Here is a 6,236-nt window from a genome sequence, read left to right as displayed (position 1 = left end):
TCTGGCACGGGACGTGGACCCCACTCCAACACAGTCTTAGTCCGATTACTTAGCGTCCCTTGAGTGGCGACCCTCGCCGCCGACCTTGGCCTAGTAACCTTAACAAAGGGCCCCACTGGACTGAGGGGTAGCACGGGACTGAGGGGTAGCTCGGGACTGAGGGGTAGCTCGGGACTGAGGGGTAGCTCGGGACTGAGAGGTAGCCCAAGACTAAGAGATAGCTCAGGCAGGTTGACGGCTCTGGCTGATCCTGGCTGAATGGCGGCTCTGGCGGATCCTGGCTGAATGGCGGATACTGGCAGACTGGCGGCTCTGGCGGATCCTGGCAGACTGACGGATCTGGCAGACTGGCGGCTCTGGCGGATCCTGGCAGACTGGCGGCTCTGGCGGATCCTGGCAGACTGGCGGCTCTGGCGGATCCTGGCAGACTGGCGGCTCTGGCGGATCCTGGCTGACTGGCGGCTCTGGCGGATCCTGGCTGACTGGCGGCTCTGGCGGATCCTGGCTGACTGGCGGCTCTGGCGGATCCTGGCAGACTGGCGGCTCCGGCGGATCCTGGCTGACTGGCGGCTCCGGCGGATCCTGGCTGACTGGCGGCTCCGGCGGATCCTGGCTGACTGGCGGCTCCGGCGGATCCTGGCAGACTGGCGGCTCCGGCGGATCCTGGCAGACTGGCTGCTCTGGCGGATCATGACAGACGGGAGACTCTGGCGGCTCTGGACAGACGGGAGACTCTGGAGGCTCTGGACAGACGGGAGACTCTGGAGGCTCTGGACAGACGGGAGACTCTGGAGGCTCTGGACAGACGGGAGACTCTGGCGGCTCTGGACAGACGGGAGACTCTGGCGGCTCTGGACAGACGGGAGACTCTGGCGGCTCTGGACAGACGGGAGACTCTGGCGGCTCTGGACAGACGGGAGACTCTGGCGGCTCTGGACAGACGGGAGACTCTGGCGGCTCTGGACAGACGGGAGACTCTGGCGGCTCTGGACAGACGGGAGACTCTGGCGGCTCTGGACAGACGGGAGACTCTGGCGGCTCTGGACAGACGGGAGACTCTGGCGGCTCTGGACAGACGGGAGACTCTGGCGGCTCTGGACAGACGGGAGACTCTGGCGGCTCTGGACAGACGGGAGACTCCGGCGGCTCTGGACAGACGGGAGACTCTGGCGGCTCTGGACAGACGGGAGACTCTGGCGGCTCTGGACAGACGGGAGACTCCGGCGGCTCTGGACAGACGGGAGACTCCGGCGGCTCTGGACAGACGGGAGACTCCGGCGGCTCTGGACAGACGGGAGACTCCGGCGGCTCTGGACAGACGGGAGACTCCGGCGGCTCTGGACAGACGGGAGACTCCGGCGGCTCTGGATAGACGGGAGACTCCGGCGGCTCTGGACAGACGGGAGACTCCGGCGGCTCTGGACAGACGGGAGACTCCGGCGGCTCTGGACAGACGGGTGACTCTAGCGGCTCTGGACAGACGGGAGACTCTGGCGGCTCTGGACAGACGGGAGACTCTAGCAGCTCTGGACAGACGGGAGACTCTAGCAGCTCTGGACAGACGGGAGACTCTAGCAGCTCTGGACAGACGGGAGACTCTAGCAGCTCTGGACAGACGGGAGACTCTAGCAGCTCTGGACAGACGGGAGACTCTAGCAGCTCTGGATAGGCGAGGTGCACTGTAGTCCTGGTGCGTGGTGCCGGCGCTGGTGGTACTGGGCCGAGGACACGCACCTCAGGGCGAGTGCGGGGAGGAGGAACAGGGAGTACTGGGCTCTGGAAACGCACAGGAAGCCTGGTGCGGGGAGCTGCCACCGGAGGGCTGGTGTGTGGAGGTGGCACTGGATGGACCGGACCGTGAAGGCGTACTGGAGATCTTGAGAACAGGGCTGGCACCAACCGCCCTGGCTGGATCTTCACCCTAGCCCAGCAGATGTGGGGAGCTGGGATGTAGCGTACCGGGCTAAGCACGCGTACTGGGGACACCGTGCATTCCACCGCGTAACACGGTGCCTGACCAGTACCACGGCCGCCACGGTTAGCACTGCTAGGAGCACTGTAGCGCTGAGCTGGCTCAGGACGTCCAAGGCTAGGGAGGTGCACAGGAGGCCTGGTGCGTGAGGCTGGCACAATCTTCACCAGACGACTAGCACGCACCTCAGGACGAGTATGGAGAGCTGACCCAGGTGCCATCAAATCCCCGACATGCTCCGTCGGGCGAATGCCGTGCCTCATGCACCAACACAGCAACTCCCTCATAACTCTCTCCTCCAATTTCCCCATTAACTCCTTCACGGTCTCTGCTTCGCTCACCTCCAACACTGGCTCTGGTTTCCTCCTTGGCTCCTTACGATAAACAGGGGGACAACGCTCCCTGTGCCTCCCCCCCAAGAAATTTTTGGGGCTGACTCTCGGGCTTCCATCCGTGCCGCCGTGCTGCCTCCTCAAACCACCGCCTCTCCGCTTTGGCTGCCTCCAGCTCTGCCTTTGGGCGGCGATATTCCCCTGGCTGTGCCCAGGGTCCTTTCCCGTCTAGGATCTCCTCCCACGTCCAGGAGTCTTGATTCTTCGGCCGCTGTTGCTGCTGCCCATTACCACACTGCTTGGTCCTTGGTTGGTGGGTGATTCTGTAACGGTTTTCTTCCTGGGAAGGAGAGGAGGACCAAAATGCAGCGTGGTTATTGTTAAGCATCTTTAATAAAGACGAAAACGTAAACACTATACAAATACAAAATAAGAAAACGTGGCAAAACCGAAACAGTCCTAACTGGTGCAGAGAACACAGAGACCGGAAACAATCACCCACAAGATACCTAAAGAATATGGCTGCCTAAATATGGTTCCCAATCAGAGACAACGATAAACACCTGCCTCTGATTGTGAACCACTCCAGGCAACCATAGACTTACCTAGAACACTCAACTGAACACAACCCCATAGACTACAAAAACCCTAGATAAGACAAAACACATAAATCACCCGTGTCACACCCTGGCCTAACCAAAATAATAAAGAAAACACAGAATACTAAGGCCAGGGCGTGACACAACAAGAAATCTCTTAACCCCTGTTTTCCTCACACATCCCATAGACACATTAAGAGAGGGTGCATGGAAGACAGGAGGATGATTATAAAACGTCTATTTCCAACTGTACTGTATATTACAGACTGCACTCAATCAATTTTGACAGGCTTGATTGACGATAGTGTAGCACTGAGGCTAAAGCCCTGGCAGAACCATATAGCTACTCCACCGGCCTCCAACACCGATAATGTGTGATTCCATCATGCTGATCCAAGCACTTTGGAGCTCGTCTTCAGGATATTAAAAGGTTATTCATGGTCTATCAAACCAAAGTAGTGGTCAAGAAATGCTGTAGGGGCCCCGGTGAGTGCAGGTGCACTAGCTTGCGTTAATGGCAATAGACGTCAACATGTCCACACAAGACAGGCAAGACACACATACACAGTATACATCCAATAACAGCTGATTGCAAAGCATAATGCCAAATGTTGTTTTTATTATGACTGAATTAGTAGGAATTAGAAAGATGAGTCAAATAAACATCACTTCACATACATGCTGTAACAACTGGCATAAGTAATCTGTTCACAAATAGGCACAGCTCGGGAGGTAATACCATTAAAGTTCTGCTACTGCAGCATGCCTGCTATGGGTTCAGAAGCAAGGGTTTGAGTGTGTTGTGAAGACAAGGCACAGTAGAGAACACTGCCAAGTTGTTTTCACGGATGGCAAAATAGCTTCCATGGTCTCTTTCATTGTAATGTAGGCCAGCCTGTGTCGTAGAGAGACAAAATGAGAGCACAGCTCAGCAGTTGCAATCTCAGCAAAATCATCTCTGTGGAATTGTGGGCAGCAAGGTTATTCCTATTGGCAGTAGGGTAAGATGCATTGAGTTAAGCTATTTAACTACGAGAGAGTATTGAGTAAAATGTGGGTTGGTCACTTATGGTGTGATGAAAGAAACATACAGGAACTCAAATCCTTCTGTTCACCTGATTTAGAATTCCTCACAATCAAATGTAGACCGCATTATCTACCAAGAGAATTCTCTTCGATTATAATCACAGCCGTATATATCCCCCCCCAAGCAGACACATCGATGGCTCTGAACGAACTTTATTTAACTCTCTGCAAACTGGAAACGATTTATCCGGAGGCTGCATTCATTGTAGCTGGGGATTTTAACAAGGCTAATCTGAAAACAAGACTCCCTAAATTTTATCAGCATATCGATTGCGCAACCAGGGGTGGAAAGACCTTGGATCATTGTTACTCTAACTTCCGCGACGCATATAAGGCCCTGCCCCGCCCCCCTTTCGGAAAAGCTGACCACGACTCTATTTTGTTGATCCCTGCCTACAGACAGAAACTAAAACAAGAAGCTCCCACGCTGAGGTCTGTTCAACGCTGGTCTGACCAAGCTGACTCCACACTCCAAGACTGCTTCCATCACGTGGACTGGGAGATGTTTCGTATTGCGTCAGACAACAACACTGACGAATACGCTGATTCGGTGTGCGAGTTCATTAGAACGTGCGTTGAAGATGTCGTTCCCATAGCAACTATTAAAACATTCCCTAACCAGAAACCGTGGATTGATGGCAGCATTCGTGTGAAACTGAAAGCGCGAACCACTGCTTTTAATCAGGGCAAGGTGTCTGGTGACATGACTGAATACAAACAGTGCAGCTATTCCCTCCGCAAGGCTATTAAACAAGCTAAGCGTCAGTACAGAGACAAAGTAGAATCTCAATTCAACGGCTCAGACACAAGAGGCATGTGGCAGGGTCTACAGTCAATCACGGACTACAGGAAGAAATCCAGCCCAGTCACGGACCAGGATGTCTTGCTCCCAGGCAGACTAAATAACTTTTAGTGGCCGTGCCACTGACACGGCCTGCAATGAAAACATGCGGTCTAACCTTCACTGCAGCCGAGGTGAGTAAGACATTTAAACGTGTTAACCCTCGCAAGGCTGCAGGCCCAGACGGCATCCCCAGCCGCGCCCTCAGAGCATGCGCAGACCAGCTGGCCGGTGTGTTTACGGACATATTCAATCAATCCCTATACTAGTCTGCTGTTCCCACATGCTTCAAGAGGGCCACCATTGTTCCTGTTCCCAAGAAAGCTAAGGTAACTGAGCTAAACGACTACCGCCCCGTAGCACTCACATCCGTCATCATGAAGTGCTTTGAGAGACTAGTCAAGGACCATATCACCTCCACCCTACCTGACACCCTAGACCCACTCCAATTTGCTTACCGCCCAAATAGGTCCACATGCACGATACAATCTCAACCACACTGCACACTGCCCTAACCCATCTGGACAAGAGGAATACCTATGTGAGAATGCTGTTCATCGACTACAGCTCGGCATTCAACACCATAGTACCCTCCAAGCTCGTCATCAAGCTCGAGACCCTGGGTCTCGACCCCGCCCTGTGCAACTGGGTACTGGACTTCCTGACGGGCCGCCCCCAGGTGGTGAGGGTAGGCAACAACATTTCCTCCCCGCTGATCCTCAACACTGGGGCCCCACAAGGGTGTGTTCTGAGCCCTCTCCTGTACTCCCTGTTCACCCACGACTGCGTGGCCACGCACGCCTCCAACTCAATCATCAAGTTTGCGGACGACACAACAGTGGTAGGCTTGATTACCAACAACGACGAGATGGCCTACAGGGAGGAGGTGAGGGCCCCTCGGAGTGTGGTGTCAGGAAAATAACCTCACACTCAACGTCAACAAAACTAAGGAGATGATTGTGGACTTCAGGAAACAGCAGAGGGAACACCCCCCTATCCACATCGATGGAACAGTAGTGGAGAGGGTAGCAAGTTTTAAGTTCCTTGGCATACACATCACAGACAAACTGAATTGGTCCATTCACACAGACAGCATCGTGAAGAAGGCGCAGCAGCGCCTCTTCAACCTCAGGAGGCTGAAGAAATTCAGCTTGTCACCAAAAGCACTCACAAACTTCTACAGATGCACAATCGAGAGCATCCTGGCGGGCTGTATCACCGCCTGGTACGGCAACTGCTCCGCCCTCAACCGTAAGGCTCTCCAGAGGGTAGTGAGGTCTGCACAACGCATCACCGGGGGCAAACTACCTGCCCTCCAGGACACCTACACCACCCGATGTTACAGGAAGGCCATAAAGATCATCAAGGACATCAACCACCCGAGCCACTGCCTGTTCACCCCGCTA

This window comes from Oncorhynchus tshawytscha, linkage group LG23 (genome assembly GCF_018296145.1).
Source record: "Oncorhynchus tshawytscha isolate Ot180627B linkage group LG23, Otsh_v2.0, whole genome shotgun sequence".
In the NCBI taxonomy this organism is placed as follows: domain Eukaryota; kingdom Metazoa; phylum Chordata; class Actinopteri; order Salmoniformes; family Salmonidae; genus Oncorhynchus; species Oncorhynchus tshawytscha.
Note: the sequence above shows the minus strand (reverse complement) of the source record.